The 27,511-nt window shown below is 37.0% G+C and overlaps 1 protein-coding gene across 12 annotated transcripts in view; it reads left to right on the forward strand.

Annotated features, from left to right (window-relative positions):
- Window positions 1-27,511, forward strand: part of SLC4A10 (solute carrier family 4 member 10) — a 428,088-nt gene that overhangs the window by 41,908 nt on the left and 358,669 nt on the right. For 11 of the 12 annotated variants that reach the window (XM_085001241.1, XM_085001266.1, XM_085001254.1 and 8 more), the window contains exon 2: window positions 22,255-22,404. The exons of the other annotated variant lie outside the window; for it this stretch is intronic. The gene's annotated coding sequence lies outside the window, so the exon portion shown is untranslated. The remainder of the gene's footprint in view (window positions 1-22,254; window positions 22,405-27,511) is intronic. 12 annotated transcript variants of the gene reach the window in all.

A 27,511-nucleotide genomic window follows, 5' to 3' on the forward strand; every position in this document is an offset into this window, starting at 1 on the left:
ATTATACATTTAGACACCAGGAAAATGACCAATGACGGGCCATGTCTATCTACTTAGGAGGTTGGACCTTGTCTAGGACTGATTTTATCCGCATATGCTCTTAATCTAATAGAGGAGACACGATGATGTTTAGATTTTGTATCCAGTAGTCCTTAAAATGTCTGAGTATGCCCCTTTTTTCAAGATATAGTTTCCAAAGTAAGTGCGGATAGGACCCTTTGGAGAAGGACAAGGGAAATCATTACCAGGACTAAAGTGCCATGGTGTCGTTCATTCAGTGGATTTGGCCATGCGTCATTTGAAAAACTGACTCAAATCCTGAAACTTAACTTAGGGCTTGTTAACTCTTGTGTGCAACCACTCACAGCTTCCAGTTATCTCTCCTTCATCTATCCTCCTAGTACAAGCTGAGTGTACCTCTGTTGGATGCCCATCTAGGGACCCCATGTTCTATTATCCATTTCTATAACTCTGTAACTCTGCACATCAAGACTCTCTTGATTGCCATTCTTCCTCGCTGATCATTATGATAATTATGATGCCCTGGTTTCTGGTAGTAAAGTGCTCACCTGGCTTCTGTTTTTTTGGGTCCTATTATTCCCATTACTATTTGTGAACCAAGTTCTCCTACTGTGATCCTATAGAGAAAAGCCATCACTAAATTATTGTAGTGATGATGGTGTTCCCCTCACCAGCGTATTCCCTGTGGCCTTGGTAAATTAAGTAGTCTTCCAGTGGAAGCTAATCAGTTGCTGTGTCTTCTAGTTGTACACCTATTTCAGTCTGCCTACTTCCTTGAGCCTTTTAATCCTACCTTCACTGTCTCTCCCAGCCATTCTGGCATTTGAACTTCAGTGTGCGTCATTATTTATCCATGTTTCTAGGAGACACTCTAGTGACAAGTTGACATTATCTCCTAGGAGTTCTTACCACGGTGTTAAATTCTTGATCTCAAGAAGGGTGTGGGAAATGGGGAGATGTTGGTCAAAGCATACAAACTTCTAGCTATAAGATAAATAAGTTCTGGGGCTCTAATGCACAGCATGGTGACTATAATTAACAGTACTGTAGTATGTACTTGAAAACTGTTAAGAGAGTAGACCTTGAAAAGGATCACAACAGAGAAGAAATGGTAGTTATGTTAGGGGATAGTGGTGTTAACTAACATCATTGTGGTGATCATTTTGCAGTATATATGTGTATCAAATCATTAAATTGTACACGTTAAACTCATGTTATATGTCAATAATATCTTAATAAAACTGCAAAATAAAATAGTTAATCTTGGGAGAGCGCTCCTGTGCATAAACTCTTCCCTATCCTATTTCATGTTCTGGTGTTCTAAATTAAGCACCTTTACAACCTAGTCCCACATGTACTTGCTTTGTTTTTGTTGTTTATGTACTGGTTAATTTTGCAGTTTCTTTTAAATGTAGTTCTTTTCTCTCTTATAGGGACCAGTACCTCCTTGGCTGAGTTCTGATGCAATTTAATCCTAATTATAGGTCTAGTAGATAGAATGGGAACTGGGCTAGGTCCTGAGGAAGGCACATGCTGTTTTGCAGGGCAGAGGCCTCTGAATTATCTTCTAGCACCTGGGGTGGGGATGGTGGGATGGGTGAGGATGAAGGCTGGGGGGTGGTGGAGGTTGGAGGTTGGGGATATTAACTCGTAGTAGAGAGGAGGCCATTTGTACAGACTCAATAAATTAGGAGGAGTCTAGGGAATATTTGGGGCTATCCACCAAGATGTCCACATTCCATCTGCGTCAGTTGAAAGTTTTTCCAGCCAAGTTCCTGAATTTTACACACAGACCTGCTTTGGTTGCTCATATAATTGTGAAGTTACTCTAACTAAATCCTGGGTTTGGGCCTTGCTTTCTCTATCCTCCCCTTGTGGGAGATGAGAATTTTTTTGTATTCAGTGGAAGAGGTTATCTGTCTTTCAGTTTCCTGTTATTTTCTTTTTATCTATTGTAGAATATCACTAGGGTTTAGAACTACTGATTTAACTCATTACCCCTATATTACCATTTCCTCCATGCTAGTGCATTCCTTTCTCCCTGTACATCCTCCTAATTCACTACCAAGAAAGTGTTAACTGGATTTCCATTTGGTGCTCTCTACTTTCCACCTACCCATCAGAGATGGGGTCCTCATTGTTAGGCAGTGGCGTGCTCTTGCCCCAAAGCCCTATCCTATTGCTCATTTTTTGAGACTACTTCTAGTACTGACTTTTGCAGGTTGGACTCTCTGGAAGTTATCACTGAGATTGAATCTGGGGTGCAAGATGTTCGTTAGGGGTCTGTTCTTATTATAGGAAAGGAGAGGAGGCAGTACTATACAGAGGAAAAAGTTGAACTGTGAGGTAGGTCTGACAAACCTACTTGGTCTCGTCCAACTCAGTAGGTCTTGTCCAACTCAGTGGGGAAATCTAGAATTGTCCTATGTTAGGCCAAACTTGTTGGGCCTTTAAATGCCTGCCATGTTCAGTCACTGCATATGGGCTGCCCTAGAAAACATATGATTTCTTAAGAAATCATATGCAGCTAAGGCAGACCATGACGGAGCTGACAGCTGGAGATGGTCTGCTGGCCATTCTCCTTGTTGCTGGGTGACAAGTCCTTCCTATAAGGGGGATCTGGGTGATGCATTTTGTGTTTATCACAAGCTGCTAGGAATAGGATTGCCAGATTTAGCAAACAAAAATATAGGATGGCCAGTTAAATTGAATTTCCGATAAACAATTAGTATTTTTCTTTTAATGTAAGTCTCTCCCATATATTGCTTTATAGGCACTGAATAAATAGTAGCCATTATCATTGGAACCTGACTTTTGCCAAAGGTCAAATTAGGGTTAATGACCAAAATTTCACTGGCTTTCCTCCCATCTTCTTATGAAGGATCTGGGTATCCTCAAATTTTCCAGATGATCTTTCTTAAAATAGAAAATGTTTTCTTACCAGATCTGTCATTTGGGATCTCCATTCAAGTCTGGTGCACTACAGCACTGAATCGTACTTTGTGGTGAAATGGTGGTGAATCCTTCCATTCCCTGGGTGATATATTCTATTAGAAGACCATCAAAGAGTGCCACCCATGTCCAAATGTCTCGCGATGATGTGAAATGTTTTATTTGAATTTTGCTTAGAGGCCACTATTCACTGCAGAAATCTCTCACAGGTCTATGAAGGGTAAGTTTGGAAACATGTACTGAGACTAACCCTTTTGCTTCGAATACTAAGTTATTCTTAGTTCTTCGTGCCTCTCTATTTCTTCCTTCAGGTTGATGTACCACTCCCTGCCCCCCAACTGAATGGTCCTCAGGGCTTCATAATAGGATTTTTGGGAATAGGGGCTAGAATGAGGCAAAAAAATATGCCAGCTAGAACTTTAGCCAGGATTCAGACATGTTCCAGCATGCCCTATAACCAGATCAGAGGGCCACCAGAAGTCATTTTGCTTTTAAAAATATTTTCCTGAAGAAAGGAGGGTCTTGAATTAGTACAAAACAAGCATATAATGGGATAGCATATTGTCAGTCTCAGGTTGTGTTTCCATGACCTGGCCTGATGGACTCATGTCCAATTCTGGGGAGAGAAAGACTACATTGTAGTAACTGAAGAAACTTTCACCAAACTCTCTGAGTTTATGGGCACAAGTAGCATTACTTGAGCTGAAGTGCCAAAACACAGCACAGGGTGGGAACAAGACTATTCTCTGATGACTTAGAAATTGGTAGCTGTAGAATCATTGGACAATAGCACCTTTGGCAGCCACAAAAGTCATTTCATGGTGAGTGACAGCAAAATGACAAAACCTGGAAACACTTAAAGTAGATTTAAGGCAGCAAATATGTTGGGTGGAGCGGGAGAGAAAGAATGACAAACGCTGTAAGGTAAATGATTTGAAAAACGGATTCATATTCACATTTGAATCACTCCTCGTTGGAGAGTGCATTACAAGTTTAATGCTGTCATATTAGGTAATTATTAGGAGCTAATGTATTTGTGAAGAGAAAAGCAAATGTGAGCACCAAAATTACCTTGTAGTATTATTGGAAGGCAAGCATTTAGCTGATAGGTAAAATGCCATAATAATTTAAAAAATAACTTGGAAATGAACATACAAAATTAAAAAAAAATACAGAAAATACATGTTCAGGTTCCATGGGTTCATAGACCCATTTTGAGAGACACTATTATGTTCATTTCTGTAGCTTGGCATATAATACCTGAATCATAGTAAATGCTTTGTAGATATGAAGGAATAAATGCCTTTATAGTTCTTTTTATTAACACTGATTGTTAACTTTCTTGGCATACTGCTTATTTTCTGTCAGTTTATTTTGGTCTGTGAGGGCTTTCCTGTGATTCTTCTCTCCACTGTTTAGACATAGTATGTTTGTATCTCCCCAAACAGAAGTATTTTAGAGAATCATTCACCTTTCCTGCCTTTTCCATCTTCTTTTACAATCTGGTTTTGTTACCATTTGGAACTGAAAAAAGAGTCAAGAAGCAGGTTATGTCTCATAACTCTCAGCCCAGTGGTCATTGCACTAGGATATGCTACAGATCAGTTCTATGAAACTAGATCTGTCCCATCACCTGTATCTCTGGATAGGAAGATCATGCATATTAATTATTTTTATGTAGTTAATATTATGTAATAGTTATATACATATAACATATTGTCCTGGCATGTAGCGTTAGTACGGCTGACCTTGTGTTGATAGGACATATCTGTGAATGAATCACTTTCAAATACAATGTTCTACTCTTTGGTAATCTGTACACATTGGTCACCTCTTCTGATATTGGCTAAATGGTGGGCTTTTATCCACCATTGAGATATAGTCTTTGACCCCAAGGCAGGATTTGGCTTTTTTTTTTTTCAGTTAATTAGTTATTACAGTACTTGAACCCACACCCTTGTCTTAATTAACATAATGTTTCTCAATTAAGTGGCTTAGATATTTGATCCTAAAATACTGCAGAGGAAGATAAAAATGTGGAGATATGAAAAAGTTTGTGAACACGAGGCTATTAGAATGTTATATATGTGTTCAGTGTGTCTAAGAGTCAAAGCAAAACATAGCAATCATTTATTTGGAGGAGGAGAGGTACAGAATTTATCAGTGTCATCCCACTGATGGCATGAGAAGAAAGGTCTTCTGCAGTCAGCTAGCTGGAATTAAAGGCCACATCACCGCGATGAGAAAATTTACTGAAAACTATTAGGTGTGAGAAGAAACGATCATTTCCTCTTTGACAATTATGAAGTTAGGATAGATAGTGTGGGAGGTGTAAGGGTTACAAAGAGGATTAGGTGTAAGAATAATAAGGCAGAGTGGGAGGGTAGCTTTTAGTGCAGATGGTAATATAATTGTATTATGGCTATATTGTAGGGCACATTAAAACTAGCTAAAGAGATGATTATAAAGCTGGTAAAAATGAACTTTTTTTTCAAATAATCTCTGTAAAGAATAGGTATTACTCTTTTATCAAAATGTGGAATGGTGATCACATTAAGAAAATGAGTAGATGTAACAGAGCATTATAGAAGCTTAAGTGAAGTGTTTGTACCTGTTTGGGACAAATCTGTATAAATAGTAGAGGCCTAAGCATGGTATTCCTCTCTTTTAGTAAACATTTCTTGGGATAGCTTGGCCTAAAAAGAAGTAAAACAGATTGTTGAGCAAGTTGGGTAGGGTGCAGAAGAAAATGCAATTTTCTTGACTAAATTGGCAGTGATGTCAAGGCACAGGGATTTATACATTAGAAAATTTCCCCCCAAAATTTAATAATTTCATAATATACCTGTACTGCCTACAAACAGGTGCTCCATATTAAAAAGTCCAAATAATCCACATTAATTGCTGCTGATAAAATGTGCTTTTTCAGCAATGTATTTATTCCCAGAAACATCCAATAATAAAATGCTAGGAAGTACTTTTTTCTGCTTAAGTTAAAGTCTACTCTCCTGTGGGGTGCATATTTGTACCCAAGAGGACTGCATGGTGCCTTAACAAAGTAGGCACTCGATAGTGTTTATTGAACGAATGTGTGAATGAATGAGAATTGCACACAATGGGTAATCTCATAAACAGGCTAGTAATAGTCATGCAAGCAAAGTCATTTGAGGGATTTTAGGAAGGCCGTTCTGCTTCAATTCATTATCATGATATTGTCTAAAATTGCATATTAGAGGTTCTTGCTGTTGGGTTAAAGCACTGCTTTTTATAGGATTCCTTATTAAAATGAAAAAATCCTCATAAAAAGGTAATAAATTAACTGCAACACATCTTAGCACACGGTTTCATACATTAGAAAATTTATCCCACAAAAACTGAAGGGAGGTAATTTGAGGTTAGGGGTTTGGTCAGAAGGAGGGAGAGATAGCATTAGTGTTTTGGTGGGGAAAAGAAAGGAATTTCCTAGGAGGTCTGGCCCTGTTTGTTACCTCAGGTAAGTGTATGAAAATTGGTCATCCTTAATGGGACTAGAAGGAGTGAAGGAAATTAATCAAAGTGAAAGACTTCTTTGTTATTTTTATATTAGAGAGGAATCCAAGAAGCTAGGTATGTATTATGATTTTTATACAACCTGAGGAAAATGGCCACAGCAGATATCTTGAATATAAGGCTTCATGTTTTATACCATGTGACTTGACACTCTGGCCATAAAACTAGTGACCAGGAGTTGGTGCTATTGCCAAGACACTCATCTGGCTGCTTGTTAGGTGACCTGACTGGAATAGACCCTCACTATTGAGTGTGATTAAATCAGGCAAGGAGAGTCTCTCTCAGGAGTGTTGAATTCTTAACAAACAGAAAAAGAGTCAGTAGAGGGAAAGGTAGACAGACACTGAGTCATAAGAAGTAAATGGTTCATTAAACAAATATTTAGTATCTACTCTGTGAGATATTGCTCTAAGGTGCAGAAGATACAGTAGTGAACAAAAGTTTGCCTTCGTAGGTTTACATTCTGGTTGGGGAGACTGGCAATAAGTACAAAGTAATTATAGAATATTATTTCAGATAATAAGTCTAGAAGGGAATAGAGTCCCTTTTTTCGGGGGGGCGGGGTCAAGGAAGGCCTCTCCATATCCATGAACTCCACATTCTTGGCGTCAACCAACTAGTACTGGAAATATTCAGAAAAAAAAATCCAGACAGTTCCAAAAAGAAAAACTTGAGTTTTATGCATGCTCAGCACTATTTACATAGCATTTACATAGTATTAGGTATTGTAAGTAATCTAGAGATGTTTTAAAGAATAACGGAGGATGTACATTGATTATGTGCAAATACTATGCCATTTTATTTAAGGGACTTAAGCATCTGTGGGTTTTGGTATCTTAGGGGTTCCTGGAACCCTTGAGGATACTGAAGTTGTGACTATTTTTGAATAGAGAGAATTCTTGATGACATGAAGGAGAGAGCCATGAGAGCATCTGGGGAAGAGTATTTTTTTTTTTTAAGGGCCACATTTGTGGTGTATGGACGTTCCCAGGCTAGGAGTTGAATTGGAGCTGCTGCTGCTGGGCTATGTCATAGTCACAGCAATGGAGGATCTGAGCCACGTCTGTGACCTACACCACAGCTCATGGCCATGATTGAGTGAGGCCAGGGATTGAAGCTGCATCCTCATGGATACTAGTCAGGTTCGTTACTACTGAGCCACAGTGAGAACTCTAGGAAAAGTATTTATAGGCAAGCAAAATAGCATGTGGAAAAGTTTTGAGGCAGGAGTGTGTTTGTCATGTTTGAGGAACAATAAGAAGGCCAATGTTATATTGAAGCAGTTGGAGATAGATAATGAGATTGGTAGCTGTTGAGATTGAGAAGTATAGTGGAATCAAATTGTATAAAGCCTTATAAGCCATGGTGAAGCACTTTTATTTTAAATGTTATAGGAAGTCATCGGGCAGTTTTGAACAGGAAAGTGATATGATATATTATATGATATACACTTAAAGAAAAACTGAGCTGCTATGGAGAGAACCGACTGAGGGAGAAAGTGGAAATAGGATGTTGGGTTAGGAGGAGACTGCAGTAGTCTAGGAGAGAGCTGATGGTGGCTTAAAATAGAGTATTAGCTGTGGAGGTCATGGAAAGTGGTTGTATTCAGGCTATATTCGGGAATCTAGAGCAGTCAGGATATGCTAATTATTTTATTGCAGTGTGTGAGAAAAAGACTGAAGGATGGCTTAAAAAATGGCAGAATTACTATGAGACAGGCAATACATACCTGAGACAGGGGATTTGTTAGATAAACACAACAGGGCCACTAGTTGGTCATGAGAGCTGCTTTGGGGGCTTTAAAACTGCTGTTGTATCCTGAACACCAAGGAGCTATTTTTGCACTTCTCCGTGTTGTCTGCTTGTACAGCATCTGAGTCAGTTTCCCAAGTTTTCTTTCTCTCCCATGTATTTTTGCAGTAAATCTACTTCACCTTGGTGCATCTGTAATTCTGCAACATGAAAAGCCCTAACATAGTTTTACTAAACACTCTCCAGGCTCACATAAACATTATCGATGTTTACATGCTTCATCCAATACCTTGGCAGCATTATCAAACATTAAGCTTAAGTCTTAAAAAAATCCCCTTGGTTTAATCCTAATGTTCCATGTCTTTATTTATGTATTTAAAAATACATATTTTAAAATATTGTGATCTATCCCAGGAGGTTGAATATAGTTCCCTGTGCTATACAGTAGGACCTTGTTCACATCTTAGTAATGGTTTTACACAGCAAAATTTAAAATGTTGAAATTTAAAAAATCACCTGAAAAGAAGGATCCCATAACTTTTTTCAAAATTATTCAGTTATTTGAATAGTAGTGTATTTAGTACCCTCACAACAGAGTAACCTCCTTGAGAACTGGAACTATATTTGTTCTTTACCATAGCATGTAATGCCTTGCCTTGTACCTGACAAATAGTAGAAGTACAACAAATCTAATCTTAATAAGTGAATAATTGATGAATTTTTTCTGTAATGTTTAATTTCTATAGATAGCCTATTTTTTTTTCCCCTGGAGTATTCTGACAGGTTTAGGGGTTTGGCGCAAAAATTCTGTACACTCAGTGAAGTAACTGATTTAAAAGGGTTATATGATTACAGAGGGTAGAGTTCAACTTGTAGGAGTTGAGCCAGAAACTTATTTGGGTTTAAAATGTAGATATCATTTGTTTACTTTAACCTCCCCCCACCCAGTTTTGTGTGTTACATAAAAATAAGCATAACTAGAATAAGAAGAGGTTATTTTTGTTAACATCTGTGTACAAATTATTATTAGCACTGCTAATCAAAGAACTTAATTGTTGGCGTGATACCTATATCACCACCAGATGCAAGCTTTCTGAATCTAACAGTAAATAGATGATTTTGAATAATTTAAAAAAGAAACAAAAATGTAAACACGTTTTCTCCAAAGCTAGCTCATTGGTCCAAAGCTAGCCCATTTATAAATGAATATTTTAAATTGTGCCATTGTGTTTCTAAATTACAGTTTTCCTTTCATATAAAACAAAAATAGACATCCATGAATAGTAGTTGTTATGAAAACAGAATTTTAGTGGATGTACCAACATAATTAGAAAAAAATACAGAAAGATTTTCAAACAAGTTCAATCCTCAAGACAAGAAAGTAACTTAAGTTAAAAATGGAAACCTACCACCAGCCACATCTGTCAATGAACTGTTTTGTAGACAGTTTTGGGATAAAGTAGGTTGTGAGGACAAAATGAACTTGCAAAGGTATAGTGAGTTAAGAATATAAAAATTACTTTGTGTAATTGTCCCACAGTTTTTCTTGTTCAATATTTAATTTATACTAGCAGAACCATGTTCTAGGAAGGAAGCCTTTCTTTTCTTCATATCAGTCTCAAAAGGTTGGATTTAAAACATTGCAACTTTTTAAAGTCATGGTGACACTATCATATATCACTTTAAATAATTTTAAAGTTATTTACATGATCAGTTTGTATTTCCTTGGAAATAGTGAATTCCATGTTTCTACCTCTTACTGTTGTAATATTCTTTTTTTTTAAAAAAATCAGTTATTCATCATTGCCATGAAAGAAAATGTCCAGACTATGTTATACTTTGCCTCCTCTACGAATCTTGGCAGTATGTTTAAAACTTTGTCCTGACTTTGAAATCATTTGTTGATAGATTACCAATTTTCTTATTTCTAGAAATATTACCATAAGAAAAGTTTGTGTTACTGCTTATTGTCACTTGAACATTAAACTTGGTCACTTGGTCTTTGAACTTTTTTTCCGCTCTCTGTATTTTATTATGACAAAATACATATAACATAAAAATTAGCATTTTAATCATTTTAGTGTCTAATTGTTACATTTGCAATGATGTACAACTATCATCACTTTCTAGTTTCAGAATACTTTCATTATCTCAAGAGGAAACCCCATATCCATTAAACAGTCAATCCTCATACCCTTCTGTTGGCTGCCTCTATCGATTTGCCTATTCTGAATCTCATATAAATGTAACCATACAATATGTAGCCTATTGTGTTTGACTTCTTGAATTACTTCTGACATTTTGCTCTTTGTTTTCTATGTGTCATATTTTTTTATTTCTAAATTCCCTTATTACTGCCTTCTTTTGTGTATAATTGTTTTTTTCTGGTATATTGTTTTGATTCCTCTCTCACTTCTTTTTCCTTCTCTATTTTTTTTTGCATTTTCTTAATGATTGTCATGGGGATTCAAATTTATAACCATCTAATTTGAATTATTAACAACTTATTTCTCTCTTCCCTCCCTCCATCCTTTCTTTTCTTTATTTTTGCTTTTTAGGGCCACACCTATAGCAGATGAAGTTCCCAGGCTAGGGGTTGAATAGGAGCAGCAGCTGCTGACAGCCACAGCAACACAAGAGCCAAGCTGCATCTGCGACCTACACCATAGCTCATGGCAATGCCAAATCCTTAACCCACTGACCAAGGCCAAGAACTGAACCCGCATCCTCATGGATACTAGTCGAGTTTGTAACCCACTGAACCACAATGGGAACTCCTTAACAACTTATTTTCAACGTACCCAAAACTCTGCAAGTGTACGGCCCCATCCCCCTTCATGTTTGCATTGTCATATGCCTATACATTATGTGAATATTAACATAGATTTATAATAATTCTTTTTTACAGTTTTCTTATAAATTATATTGGAAACAAATGGAAGATTTACAAACCCAAAACACAACACCCTTACCTTTTATGTTTACCTGTGTAGCTGCTTTCGCCAGTGTTCTTTATTTAATGTGGTTTTGAGTAACAGTTTAGTGTTCTTTCATTTAAGCCTAAGGGACTCCCTTTTAACATTTCCAGGGCTGGTCTAGTAGTAATGGACCCCCTCAGTTCTTATTTATCTGAAAATGCCTTAATTTCTCCTTTGTTTTCAAAGGAGAGTTTTGCCAGATATAGAATTTTGGCTAACAATTTTTTCCTTTCATCACTTTAAGTAAATCAACTCACTGCCTCCTGACCTCCATAGTTTTTGATGAAGAAATTGACCGTTAATCTTACTGGGGCTTCCTTAGCAAGTTGCTTTTGTCTTGTGCTTTCAGATATTTTCTCTGACTTTGTCATTTAACAGTTTGATGATAATATATCTTAGTGTGGCTCTCTTTGAGTTAATTTTATTTGTAGTTTATTGAATTTCTTGGATCTGCAGATTCATGTATTTCATCAAATTTGTGACTTTTCAGCCTTTATTTCTTAAAAGAATTTTTCTTTCTCCCCTGTCTTTCTGACACTCCCATTTTGTGTGTGTTGGTATGCTTAATGGTACCCCATAGGTCCTTTAAGCTCTGTTCATTTTTCTTCATTCCTTTTACTTTCTATTTCTTAAGGTGTAATTTAAATTGCCCCATCTTCAGGCTCACTGATTCTTCCTTCTGTTGGCTCAGATCTGCTTTTGGACTCCTCTTGGGTTCAACACTAGAAGAGTTATTGTACTTTTCAGTAAAATAATGTAGGTATTGTTTAACTACTGTACTTTTGCAGCTCTGGAATTTCTATTTGGCTCCTTTTAATAGGAATTTTTATAATTTTACCCCTTTATTGATATTCACTATTTAATCATACATAATTCTCCTGATTTCCTTTAGTTTTTTTTCCCCTATGTTTCTTTTAGCTGTTCAGTGTATCTAAGACAGTTAACTTGGAGTTTCTGTGGTAGCACAGTGGAAACGAATCCATCTAGGAACCATGAGGTGCAGGTTTGATCCCTGGCCTCACTCAGTGGGTTAAGGATCTGGCATTGCCGTGAGTTGTGGTGTAGGTTGCAGACGTGGCTTAGATCTGGCACTGCTGCAGCTGTGGCATAGGTTGGCGGCAGCAGTTCCGATTAGACCCCTAGCCTGGGAACCTCCATATGCTGCAGGTGCAGCCCTAAAAAGACAAAAGACAAAAAAAAAAAAAAAAAAAAAAAAAAAAGACAGTTAACTCAAAGTTATCTGTGAGTCTGATGTCTATATTTCCTTAGGGATGATTTCTTTCAATTTCTTTTTTTTCCTGTGAGTAGGCTTACTTTCCTGTTTATTTGTATGTGTGTTTTTTTTTGTTTGTTTTGTTTTGTTTTGTTGTTGTTGTTGTTGTTGTTATTATTGTTGTTGCTATTTCTTGGGCCGCTCCCACGGCATATGGAGGTTCCCAGGCTAGGGGTCCAATCGGAGCTGTAGCCACCAGCCTACGCCAGAGTCACAGCAACGCAGGATCCGAGCCGCGTCTGCAACCTACACCACAGCTCACGGCAACGCCGGATCGTTAACCCACTGAGCAAGGGCAGGGACCGAACCCGCAACCTCATGGTTCCTAGTCGGATTCGTTAACCACTGCGCCATGACGGGAACTCCAGTTATAGGTTTTACATAAACTCTTGCACCAGTATGGCAGCTTACTGGAATGAAAATATTTATGTAATATTGTTTGTAATAGCAAAAAAATGAAAACAAGCCAATTGTTATTTGACAGTAGAATGGATTAAGAAATTGTCACAGTTATACAGCAAGAATGAATGTAGCACAGCCTCACATAATAATATTGATAAATCTTGGAAACAATGTTGAGTGTAGCAATCAAGTCATAGAAGACTGCATACAGACTGATGTCATTTAAAAATAGTTCTTTGGGAGTTCCTGTTGTGGCACAGTGGGAATTAATTGGACTAGTATCCCTGAGGATGTGGGTTTGATTCCTGACCTTGCTCAGTGGGTCGTGGATCCAGTATTGCCTTGCTCAGTGGGTCTTGGATCCATTGTTACTGTGAGCTCTGGTGTAGGTCACAGACCTGGCTCTGATCCCATGTTGCTGTGGCTGTGGCGTAGGCAGTCAGCTATAGCTCTGATTTGACCCCTAGCCTGGGAAATCTTATAAAAAGGCAAAACTAAAAAATACATGGTTTAGGGATCCATATATATCTGGGTATAACTATATTTTTAAAACAAGGGGATGATGACATTCAGGATCATGATTACTCTGAGGGAGACAGAGGAGTAGGATCAGGGAGGAACACACCATTTTAATGCTGTTGGTAATTTTCTTATGTTAAAAGTATATGGTGGGTTCATGTATTGTTTTGTATGTATCAAATATTTCACTATAAAAATTAGGAGAGTATGAAATATTTCTAATGAATGCTAGATTAATTACATTCTTATGTATGAATATTTATTCAGTAATTAGAATGAAAAATAATATTCTTACCTTTAAATTGCTTTTCCTTGATGTTGAAAGTAGTTTAATAGCTAAAGAGCTGAGATGGTGCTATTTTTAATAGGTCTTTCACTGGAAAAAAATGCTAGTTCTGTTTCTCCATCTGCATAGCCTAATGTGCATTTCCTTTCCCAAGCCATCTAAAATGGCATGATCTCTGAGAGGCCATGCCTCATTTAAATATTTGAATGGTTATTGAAGTGAGCCTTGGTACAGATTTCATTTCACATAGTACCTTAGAAATCATCATATAGTACCTTAGGATGAAATTTATGTAGGAACTGACACTGAGAGTGTCTTTTAATACTGTTTCATTAAGGATATTGGATACATAATAGACATAATGTCGTTTTGACAAATTTATGAATATAGTCCCAAGACAATAATGTGATAAAGAAGGTTGTTTGTTTTTCCTATAATATGCAAACCCAGGATCATTACATAAATCTTTAGAACTGACCTAGGCCCTATATAATAACTATGTAAATTCTGTTAATATAAGGCACAGTTCTGAGAAGCAGCCTTATATGGTACCAATTCTTTCATTCATAACTAAATGTCAATCTTGCATTACCACAAAGTATGAGGCGAATTTGTTTCTAAGGATCTCTAAAAAATGGTTTAGACTTGATGGTGGCTCTAAATTTCTAATTGTGTCGTGGTACTGCAGAATATTAGACTAGCAAAAAAAAGAAATAAAGAGATCTTGTGTGTGTGTGTCTGTGCTCACACATGCTTGTGTGCTGACTCTAAGCAAAACTATAATGCAGGCGAAATTAGGATTACATGATTCTCCCTGACCCCTCTATCAGTCTTTACAATTTCTTTACCATTTGTTTTAGTTTCTAGTTTATTTCTCCAGGGTTTCTTTTGCAAATTAGGCAAATACATAGACACACACATACACATTCTTGTGTCTCCTTTCTTACTGAAAGCATAGAATGTTTTGTGTCTTGTTTTTTTTTTTTTTCACATAATATATCCTACAGATCATACCATTGTAGTACAGAGAGATCTTTTTCTCTCCCTCCCTTCCTTCCTTCATTACTTCCTTCTTCCCTCACTCCTACCCCTTCCCCTTCCTTCCTTCCTTCCCTTTCATTTTTTGGTGGCTGGATGTTATCGATCAATTTTATGGATGTACCATAGTATAGTTAACCTATCACTTCTAAGGGATATTTGAATTGCTTTTCATTGTTTGTTATGAGAAGGAGTTCCCGTCATGGCTCAGTGGTTAATGAACCCAACTAAGATCCATGAGGATGAGGGTTTGATCCCTGGCCTTGTTCAGTGGGTTAAGGATCCGGCATTGCCGTGAGCTGTGGTGTAGGTCACAGATGTGGCTCGGATCTGGCGTTGCTGTGGCTGTGGCATTGCTGGAGGCCAGTGGCTGTAGCTCTGATTTGACCCCTGGCCTGGGACCCTCCAAATGCTACGAGTGCGGCTCTAAAAAAGCCAAAAAAAAAAAAAAATTGTTTAGTATGAGAAATCACGCTACATTGGGTAACCCGCCTGTTTTATATTTTTTGAAGTGTATTTTCAGGGAAGATTGCTAGAAGTGGGAATGCTAGGTTAAAGAGTAAACACATCTGTAATTTTTTTGATACCACTTTCTCAATAAAATCACATCATTTTGTATCCCAGCCACAAATGTTTGAGAATGCTTGTTTATCCATAGCCTTGGCAACAGAGTGTGTTGTCAAACTTTTGGATTCTTGCCAATTTGATAGGTAAAAAATGGATCTCAGTGTAGTTTTTTGTATTTCTATTTGTCTAAGGATAATTAGTATTTTTTGTGAACCATTATTTTCCTACTTTTCTCTTAGGTTTTGGCCATTTTCTTTGTTCTAGGCTCTCTGTAGATATCCATATCTATATGCACAATACATATGTATATATTTTTTACCATGCAAATTTATTTTGTATTTATAAAGTCAAACTTGTCAATCTTTTATTTTATTTCATGGTTTCTGAATTTTAAATCATAGTTAGAAAGGCTTTCCCATTCCCAGGTTATAAAGGTATCCAACCATAATTTCTTCTAGTACTTAAATGGTTTCAATTTTTATATTTAGACTTCTGAGCCATTTGGAGTTTATTCTGTACTGATCCAATTTTATCTTCTTCCAAATGGTTATCCAATTGTCCCAGCATCATTTATTAAAAAGTTCTTTTCTCCAGTCATTTGAGATGTCACTTTTATGATATACTAAATTTGATATGTACATGGTTCTATTTCTAGACTTTATAGTATTCTGTTCCATTGATCTATTTATGTCAGTAAATTATAGAGGCTTTATAGTGTTTTTAAGATCTGATGAGGCTAACTATTCCCACCCATATTACTTTTCTTTACATTTAAACTTTAGAATCAACATATCTAGATCCAAGAACTTCTTTGTTTTTTTGAGATTGTGTTAAATTAAACTTTGGGGAGAATTGATAATTTCAAGAGCATGGTATATATTTCTGTTGTTCACATCTTTTTTTTTTTTTTACATATTTAATGAGAGTCTTATAGCCTTCAAATATAGGTTTGTTTGCACATTTGTTTTTCAGTTTAGATGTTTTCTATTATCTTCTGATTATTTTTAATCTGTGTATGAAAGCTATTGACTTATCGGTTAATTTTCTATCCTATTACTTTACAGAATTAACTAATTGTTGCAGCTTTCCTATTGATTTTCTTGGATTTTCCAGTTATATACCATGTTATCTGAAAATAATTTTCTCTTTCTAATTTTATTTGATTGAGTTGGATAAATTTCCAACACAACTTAATTAGTAACAGCTTTGTTCCTGATTTAGTTAGAATATATTTACCCTTTTTTTCAACTTCTTCAAGGCTCCATCTATGTCCTACTAGACCTGAACAGGCACTTTGCTTCTACCAGGTCTTTCTCACCCATCTTCTTAGCTTTCATCCCAATCAATACATGCTTTCTTTTGGCATACTTACTGAGCACCCTGCTTTTCTTCTGATTTGCAATTTTGTAATGAGGAAAGTTCCCTTGTATTCAGTTTTAGTCCTTCATTAGGCAGCTTAAACTTAATTCCTAGTGTCTATTTTTTTTTTAGTAGAAGTGGACAAATAAATAGTCCTTTTAAGCATGAAAAAAATTTTCCCATGTTTTAAGACTGCTGATAAAATATCACTGTTCCTACCATACAGTAATGTAATATATGTTTTCTATGGGCAATTAAGATACAATTAATAAAGCATTACTGTCTCTTATGGTTCTTGGCTAAGCTTTGATCGCTCTCTTCTGTTTTGTTCCAAGTTTTATGCCAGCTGGCTAAGTGCCTTCAATCTCTGAAGTAGCCACACTGTATCATTGGTGTGAATTTCTTTAGGATATAGAAGATTGAATAAGATGCAGAACTATGGAACAAATCTTAGGAAGGTAGAACAAAAATGAGGTGTGTCTTACTATTGGGAAACAATTATTTTAAGATCAGAATTTAATTTTCTCTTTAAAATGTTTACATTCAAGCCTAATATGTGTAGCATATTAATTATATAGTCATATAAATTTTATATTTTAATAAATTAATATTCTTTATTAATTTTTTCTAAAAAAGATTTTTTTCGCTCTGAAATTTTATCATAATACACCATGCCAAATGTATGTTTGCCTCAAAAGGACACTTTTGATACATGAAAAGAATATAAAATATCAATCCCAAACAACATAAAGTCTGTTACAGTCTCATCTTCATCTCATTAGTTTTTTTTGGCCACCACCCACAGCATGTGGAAGTTCCTGAGACAGGGATCAGAACCTGCACTACAGCAGTAACCCAAGCCACTGCAGTGACATTGCTGGATTCTTAGCCCCCTGAGCCACAGGAGAACTCCATCGTCTCATGTCAATTTTAATCGACTAGTTGCTTAGCAGATTATGTTAAGAATGGTTCTGAGGTTGCATAAGGTGGAAAGGGTGTTGTGATGTCTGCCAAGGGCAGGGATGGAGAAATAGTGGCATATATGCCTATTTGGAATATCTCATCTCGAGTTCAAAACTCCAGACATTTGGGATAGGCATTCATGAACTATGTTTTAGAAAGTAGCTTTTTAGTCTGTTTTAAAAATAACTCTATTGTCTGTAAAGAAATTTTATGTGTATTTTAGTGTGTCCAAGTCTGAATTTCTTTTTTTTCTTTTTAGGGCCACACCCATGGCATATGGAGGTTCCCAGGCTAGGGGTCAAATCAGAGCTACAGCTGCTGGCCTACACCACAGCTCACAAGCAATGCCAGATTCTTAACCCACTGAATGAGGCCAGGGATCGAACCCTCAACCTCATAGTTCCTAGTTGGATTCGTATCCACTGCGCCACAAAGGGAACTCTTCCAAGTCTGAATTTCTAAAGGCCATCTTTTTCTGTGGTTTAAACATGAAAATCATTAAATAATTATGAACTGACTTGTAGATGTTCCAGTAAATCTTTCATATGGATGATAGTGTAGTTGATCTCTGCCATGTGGGAATGATGGCAAACTATTAATCAAAGCCTTCACAAATTGTCATTCATTACCTGGGATCAAGCACTCAGCTCCTCAGACTTAGAACTTTAATTTTGTCATTAAATTCAATCCATATGTCATGGATGACTCAAGTATGAGCTTGAGTAACCAAACTCATTAAGTATATTTGTTGATTTGTGCTGAAGACTTTACTGGAACAGGTACTAGAAAACTCTAATCATCCTGATAGTTCATAATATTTGTCAGGTTACTTGGGAAGCCACATTTTAATCCAAATATCAAATTATTGATTTATAATAAGAAATATAACTGCCATTAGAACTAGAGCGAATACTTAAATCTACTTACCTACATGGGAAGTAAAGTAATATTCTTCTTTTTTGAGCATAAATTAGAACAAAGGGAATTAGATATATTTAGTTGTCTTTTTGGTGGGTTTTGTTTCATCCCAAACAGATTCACCCATGTACGAGTGCTTGGAAGAGCATCACCAAAGTCTAGTTTTCTGAGGCTTCCGTATCTATATGTATTTGATTGACCAGTTCCCTTTTTGATTAGTAAAGTATAGGAATATGATTGCTTAAATAGCAGCCAAGACTTTTAGGCCTGGCTTCTATTTGTCCTTTTTTTTAAATGGCTGCATATGGAAGTTCTGGGCCTGGGATGGAATCTGAGCTGCAGCTTCAGAAACTCCAGATCCTTTAACCTACTGTGCCTGCTGGAGATTAAACACACATTTCTGCAGAAACCTGAGCCACCGCAGTTGGATTCTTTTTTTTTTTTTTTTCAGGACCACACCCATGGCATATGGAGGTTCCCAGGCTAGGAGTTGAATCGGAGCTGTAGCTGACGGCCTATACCAGAGCCACAGTGACGTCAGATCTGAGCCACGTTTGCAACCTATACCACAGCTCATGGCAATGCCAGATCCTTAACCCACTGAGTGAGGCCAGGGATCAAACCCACATTCTCATTGTTCCTAGTCAGATTCGTTACTGCTGTGCCACAACGGAAACTTCTGCAGTTGGATTCTTAACCCACTGTGCCACAGTAGGAACTCTTCCACTTGTCTTTTAAAGTAACTGTACATCTCTACTCTTGCCTATTAGATATTCAGAGTTCTACACTCACAGGACAGTCTTATTTCTCAAATTTCCAGGTTTTTTGGGAAGCCTCACTAGCTTGTAAGTACTTATACATCTTACTAAAGAATTGTATTTAGGATTATTTTTAGTGAGTTAACCTGAGAATTATTTCATTATCTCAATTGTTTAAAACATAGGCACTACAGAGTGAGGAAGGGGAAAGATGGTTAAAAGTTATGAGTTGTGTGCCATACAAAGAATGTTTTTAGTGGATGTTAATATTCAGTAAAATATTTCAGAAGTGCACTGCTTTTCGCACATTTTTTGCTGCATGCTCTAGCTTTACCCTCAGACCTCCCATGCAGACAGCACATATGTTTGATGGGGCTATGCTGTTAAAGTTAGTATCTAATGATGTGTGCTACTAGTCTGTGGTAACGGTCTTCTGGAAGCTGAATTGGGCTCAATATGTTATCCAGAGAGTACTTCAATGCTTGCTAAAGTGCATTTCTCTTTTTCCCATTTCATTTGAGATTGTGTTTCTAAAGATTTTTCTTCCTATAAACCTCCACACTTCTCAAATTCTATTCTACTCAACGCTGGAAAACAAAAGCTGACCCCATTACCACAGTTTCATAGTAAACACATACTATTAAGCTTTACAGTAACACAGTCTTCTGTAACAATTTCTAGTTAAGGGAGCTCTAAACATTTCATAAACACAGCTTTCTCATCTTTCATTTAGTTGGAATTGGGGGTGAGAAGAAGAGAAAATGGCAAGTTTTAACTTTAATTTTATGGTCCCCGTGTGGAATTATAATTGGTTATAGTGACAACTTTTCTGAAAGGAAAATAACTCTTTTGTATGAAATTGTTACCATTGGGGTAAATTCACAGATATGGCCTAGGGACTTACTGCTTCTTCTCTAGAGAACTGGGGAGATTTACAAATAATTTTTATTTTGACTAAAAGATCTTATGGCATGTAGTAAGATAAAATATTACAAAACAAAGCCAAAAAAGTGTTCTTTTTAAATTAATTATTTCTGAGTTTGAGGGAGGAAGGTGACCAAAGGAAGACTGTTCAAGAATACTGTATTATACTTGGATCAGATTTGTTACTCACCTGAAGATCCTTGGCAATGTTTCAAGGAGATCCCAATACTATTCCTTGTGATTTGAAGTTAGGGGAGTCTTTGACTAGGGCATTTTAGAGAGGGGCATAAGACTGGTAGACAGAGGGAGATAGAGGTGGGAGTGTGAATAGACAGTGGAGGTAATGGCAGTAGTTCTGAATCTTTGAGCCAGTGAATTCTTCAACTGATCCCAAGTCTTTTGAGACAAGTTTTAATAATGAAAAGAGGTTGTATATGTGTGAATCCAGAACTGGGGCCTAAAAATGGAAATATTTGGCATTTGGGCTTATTAAAAAATGACTCTCCTTCAACCAAGCGTAACCAGAGGGGCATGATTCTAACATTCAGAAAGAATACTCAGGCTTCAATTCTGTGTTTCATTTCTTTCCTTCAAGAATAGGTCTTTTTTTTCCCCACTGTATAGCATGGGACCCAGTTACACATACATGTATACATAATTTTTTCTCCCATTGTCGTGCTGCGAAATAAGTATCTAGACATGGTTCTCAGAGCTACACAGCAGGATCTCATTGTAAATCCATTCCAAGAGCAATAGTTTGCATCCGTTAACCCCAAGCTTCCAATCCCTCCCACTCCCTCCCCCTCCCTCCGGGCAACCACAAGTCTGTTTTCCAAGTCCATGATTTTCTATTCTGTGGCAAGGTTCATTTGTGCTGTATATTAGATACCAGATATGAGTGATATCATATGGTATTTGTCTTTCTCTTTATGACTTATTTCACTCAGTATGAGAGTCTGTAGTTCCATCCATGTTGCAGCAAATGGCATTATTCTGTTCTTTTTTATGGCTGAGTAGTATTCCATTGTGTATATATACACCATATCTTGCTAATGCAATCATCTGTCGATGGACATTTGGGTTGTTTCCATGTTTTGGCTATTGCGAATAGAGCTGCAATGAACATGTGGGTACATGTGTCTTTTTCAAGGAAAGTTTTGTCTGGATATACGCCCAGGAGTGGGATTGCTGGATCATATGGTCGTTTTATGTATAGATTTCTAAGGTACCTCCAAACTGTTTTCCATACTGGTTGTACCAATTTACATTCTCACCAACAGTGCAGAAGGGTTCCCTTTTCTCCACACCCCCTCTAGCATTTGTTATTTGTGGATTTATTAATGACGGCCATTCTGATTGGTGTGAGGTGGTATCTCATGGTAGTTTTGATTTGCATTTCTCTAACAATCAGGGATGTTGAGCATTTTTTCATGTGCTTGTTGGCTGTCTGTTTATCTTCCTTGGAGAAATGTCTATTCAAGTCTTTTGTCCATTTTTCAAATGGGTTGTTGGCTTTTTTGCTGTTGAGTTGTATAAGTTGCTTGTATATTCTAGAGATTAAGCCCTTGTCAGTTGCATCATTTGAAAGTATTTTTTCCCATTCTGTATGTTGTCTTTTTGTTTTCTGTTTGGTTTCCTTTGCTATTCAAAAGCTTGTCAGTTTGATTAGGTCCCATTAGTTTATTTTTGCTTTTATTTCTGTTGCTTTGGGAGACTGACCTGAGAAAATGTTTGTAAGGTTGATGTCAGAGAATGTTTTGCCTATGTTCTCTTCCAGGAGTTTGATGGTATTGTGTCTTATATTTAAGTCTTTAAGCCATTTTGAGTTTATTTTCATGCATGGTGTGAGGGTGTGTTCAAGTTTCGTTGATTTGCATGCAGCTGTCCAGTTTTCCCAGCATTCTTGATGAATAGACTTTCTTCTTCCCATTTTATGTTGCTTTAGTGCTCTTAATCATCACCTCATTACCAACCATATCACTCTTTCTCTCCTAGCTGTATAAGAAGAAGACCAGAAGACTAAGATGAAAAGAAGCAAAAGTGGTGGAGCTGAGTCACTAGCCTAGAGGGAGAAGGCTGTGGTTTTTCTTTTTTTCTTTTTTTCATTGAAAGGAAGAAGATGGGTGTTCAGTCCCTCTAAGCCAGGTGAGGGGGGGTTTCCCTATAAAGATTTTTGTTTTAGTTTGATGTCTGCTTATGCTGTTGACTTGCTGATTTTTCCAGTGCCTATTAGAACAGGAGTATAGAATTGGAGAGAGTGTAGGGTTGTGTGAGGGATGGGAAGCAGACTGCACTCTGATGTTAGTCAAAAAAGATGTGTAAGTTTCTGAAGAGTCAAATGGGAAGGTAGCTGGGCTTTAGCCATCTTGACAGAAGCCTCTCAAGGGAGCATGTACCAGGCAAGTATATCCTGGCATAAAGAAGATGTAAAGTGAGGGATCTCCAGGGGTGCAAACTGAAGGGGCATTGGAAGAAGGCAAGCTGGAGACAGATTTTCTGTCTCATGGAACCATGCTTGCCTAATGAAAGAGCCAGTATTTGGATGACTGCCACATAGAGCTCATCAATACTCAGCTTTGGCCAAGAAAAGATAACAACATGGATCAGATAAGAAAGAGCCACTTGTCTCCAGCTCTTTCCTTCTTGCCACAGCAGGCCATGAAAAACGGCCCCAGAAATGGAGCTTGGGAGGAAGAGTAAAAGATCAGATCATTTTCTTTCTTATTCTAAGTCTTTAAAACTTGGAAAGCACTGAAAAGAAGAGGATGAAGTAAGCTGCAAGTTGGAATTTTCATACCAGATTGGGCTATTTTATACCTGAAAAATGATACAGAAAGTTCTATAATTATTCTGAGATGTCATTAAGGGATAAGAAAGGGAGAACCGAACTAGTTCATCTGAAGATAGTGATTGGAGAAATATAAAACACTTTAATATCTATATCTTATCTGGTTCAGACTGTTCTGCATTCTGGAGCTGGCTGCTCCTGTGTAGTCCGTAAAGGCCACTGTTACATAAAACCAAATCCCCTCTTGATTCATGCCTGTGTGTTATCACCTCACAGCACCTGTCCCATCTTTGCCAATAGCACTGTGTGAAAGTGGTTGAAGGAGGAAACGAAAGGAACTGTAATCTGGTAGGTCCTGTTCAACTTAACTGGAATCCCTCTTCCTTGATTAAAACAATGAGATCCTAGAAGAATTTGTACCACTGGTTCAAGGTGTTGCCCCAGCATCCATGGTTGTTACAGGAACAAAAGCACTTGCTTTAGATTCTGGCTTCAGTCGCCGCCTGCCAAGGTCAGTTTTCACCCAGCGGTGATACTCCTCTTGTCAGTCAGTGTGCCCAGATGATATGGGTCCACATAGACTTTTTTCATAAGAGAAATTGGGGACCTCTTGGTACTTAAAGAACTTCTATAGCCTGAAGTGGTGGGAAGGGTGTAGACTGCTTTCTCAACTTTTTTGTAACTAGCAGCTCAGGCAAAGAAGCATTGCCCTTTGGGGATGTTTATTGCTATCCAAATTGTTATATAATATTTTGTGTTTATATCATGAGTTTTTATTTTTTCCATGCAATTTACATAATATTCATAATTATTAAACTACTATATAATAAATTCATTCCTCAGTATCTGCAGGGGGTTGGTTCTAGGGCCCCCCTCATGTACCAAAATTCAATTCCCTCATATAAAATGGTGTATGATTTGCCTATAACCTATGCAATCCTCCTGTAGAGATTAAATCATCTGTAGATTACTTATAATACTTAATACAATGTAATTGCAATGGGAATAGTTGTAAATACAATGTAAATGCTATGCAAATAGTTTTCTGCTCACTGGCAAATTCAAGTTTTGCTTTTTTGAACTTTCTGGAATTTTTTTCCTAATATTTTTGAATCCCTGTGGATTGGACTGACTGTGTTCTACTAGGAATCTGTGTCCACTTTCCCCACTTTTAGACACTGGGGTATTTTTTTTCTAACAGAAATGTTGCTTTTGTGTGTGTGTATGTGTGTACCTATCATTTTCCTTTGATGGGTTTTTGTTTATTTTAATTTAATTTTTTAATGATTTTTTTCAACAGAATTAATTTATTGGGGTAAATCTTTAGACAGTTTTAAGAATCTCGAAATACATCCAAATACATATTCTTGAAAAATATTTCCAAATTGTCATTTTCCACTTTCAAACTTTCCACATCTCTGTCTGATTAATCTTCCAAATACACAGTTTTTTTTTCCATCATTCAAAACTGTGTTTAAAACTTTTAGTGGTTCCCATTGTCTCTCAGTTTGTGCGAGTTGAAACTTTTGACTTGATGTTGTTCTTTCCAGTCTGTCTGGTTCCAAAAGTTCTTTTAATCCTTATCACCTACTGCATCTATACATGAGATCCTTACTCTTTCCTAATTGCTCTGCTCACTGTTGCCAAAATACACTGCTTCGACAGCTTTGCTCACACCATTTCATCTACATGAATGCACTCCCTCTACTTTTAGTTCTAAGGAAATTCTATCCATATATTAATGTGTACTTTTAAAGAGCATACTATTTTTATAAAAATTCACTTGCCTAGTCCTACCCTGTACAAATTTACTATTCTCGCCTCTGAATTTTTTTTCTCTCCCTACCAAACTTTTAAAGTTAATTTTTTACCATCATTTATTTTTCCACCTTGTATTTTAAGTATAAAAGATTGCCTAGCCTGAAATGCTCAAGACTGGACAAACAAAACAAAAGCCAAACCAAATACATGAATCCCTCCACAACATATTCACCAAGATGGGTCTAGTAGAAATTAAAAAAAAAACTGTTATTTCAAAATAGAAGCAGTCTGCCCTGAAAGAACAGATATTTGAGTAATTCTGAATACTGACATTTGAAAGGGTCCTTTTTTTTTATTTTTAAATTTTTTTACAGCTGCACCTGAGGCATACGGAAGTTCCTGGGCTAGGGGTTGAATCAGAGCTGCAGCTACAGGACTACAGTACAGCCACAGCAACACTTGATCCAATATGCCTTTGTGACTTATGCTTCACCTTGTAGCAAAGCTGGATCTTTAACCCACTGAGCAAGGCCTGGGATCGAACCCGCATCCTCACAGAGACAACATTGGGTCCTTAACCCACTGAAGGGGATCCCTGAAGGGGTCTTTTAATTGCCATGAAACTCCAGCAACAACATACATTTTTATCTTGTAATGGTGTAGTGACATAACCAGAAAAATATGCAACAATATTGCTATCTTGAGGAACAGGATGATTACATGTGAGGAGAATATGGCTGAAAATCTAGTTTTTTTTTTAAACTTTGAGTATGTATCTTTTGAGTTATGTAGAAGATATCTGCAAGAGGCAGACTGTTATGCTGCTGTCTATAATTTATGCATGTCGGAAATGAGGTCTACAACCTACAAGCATTGGGTAGTTCTAATGTTAACTTAAATCTTTGTATCCAGGGTAGAGGGAAATGTGCCTTACCTCTTGCCTCAGGGCTTAAGCCTGAATGGAACCTCTCTGGCATTGGCTTTTCATATAGTATCAGCTCAGCTTGAAACAATGAAAGTAGCATATCTGATCACAAGCAGTTGATCCCCAGACATGTTTATTGATGGCACTATCAAGGAAAACAGCATACTGACATACAATACAAAGAAACTTGGCAGACTTTATAGTGGCAATTCAGTTTTGGCATTTGTATTGGTAAAAACAGATTACAAGGCTTAGTGAAGCTCAAACCTTATTTAAGCTTGCAAAATGTCTGATTTGATCAGTTGGCATTCCACTGAGAGCAACACCTCTATCTCTAGGAATTCCTCTTCTGCAGTTTACACTGGTGTAGTGCCTATGCTTTGCTTTGAGTGCGTTATATAATCTAATGTTTTTTCTTTTCCCCTGGTTGACCCCATTCAAAAAGTCTGGGAGTCACTGTGCCCCTGTCAGTGCAGTTTAAAAATTTTTAACTGAACAGTGACACTTAGTGGCTAAAAATATTCATTACAGTGCTCTTCCGTAGGAATCTCCATTAACACGTCCCATGGTAATAAAATAAATGATACCAAAATTTTAGTCTTCTTGGCAAAGTAATATATAGTATTTGAAGTGTTGTTGGTTCTGCAGCAGCTGTCATTCCATACCAATCCATTTAGTTAAAAAGCAAACAGGTGGCTCACACATATTGTTTGTACTACATAAATTTTAAAATTTTCTTTAGTCCTACTGAAATAAATGGGAGCATTTTTGCTGTTGATTTCAATTTACCAGAAGAATATATAACAAAGCAGTGAAGATATTATTAATTAAGAGCACTGTTCAAAGTGATTGCTTTCTCCTAAGCAGATATCTACTGACCTGAAATATGAACAAGTATCTTAAACTAGACAAGTAATTTACACTTATACCTGCGAGACTGAAAAAAAAAAAAAAGCAGACAAAAATTACTCTGTCCTCAATTAACCCCTTTGTTTTGGTACTATGGCACATAGAAGTTAAATTATAGTGAAGTTTTTAAATGTTTACTCCAAGATCAAGAGTTTATTCCTTTAAGGTCTAGGTTAAATTTTCTCTCAATTTTATTGCATTTATAGATTTATTTTTGACCTTTAATGAAGGTTTTGGGACAATAATTAGTGTTTTATTTTGCTGCAAAATGATATCCTGCTTTCTGATCTGAGGTTAATGTGTTTTTAAGTCTCTTGAGGTGCTGTGATTGGAAAGCAATTTAGAATATTGTCTTCTGCCAGCTTCACATACAACAGAGAGATGAGTGGAAAATATTTGATTAGTGGATGTGACAATATGTGGCAAGATAGTCACGGAAATAAACGTAAACCATGTTGTTTGACTTACATAATGGATTTTTGTTTTGTTTTGTTTTGTTTTGTCTTTTCCAGGACCGCTCCTGTAGCACATGGAGGTTCCCAGGCTAGGGGTCTAATCAGAGCTGTAGCCACTGGCCTATGCCAGAGCCATAGCAACGCGGGATCCGAGCTGCGTTTTAGACCTACACCACAGCTCACGGCAACGCCAGATCCTTAACCCACTGAGCAAGGCCAGGGATCAAACCTGCCACCCCATGATTCCTAGCTGGATTTGTTAACCACTGAGCCACGATGGGATCTCTACATAATGGATTTTTAAGTACCAGAATAAATTTAACAAAATTTTTTTTGACAGAAATGATTTAGGGAATGGACAGAGAGAGGTGATACACTAGTCTTTCATGGGTATAGTGAAAAGTCTTTTTATTT

This window comes from Sus scrofa, chromosome 15 (assembly GCF_054392235.1).
Source record: "Sus scrofa isolate SSC_HxYL_T2T_F1_AM1 chromosome 15, Sscrofa_HxYL_maternal_Yorkshire_Landrace_v2.0, whole genome shotgun sequence".
Classification (NCBI taxonomy): domain Eukaryota; kingdom Metazoa; phylum Chordata; class Mammalia; order Artiodactyla; family Suidae; genus Sus; species Sus scrofa.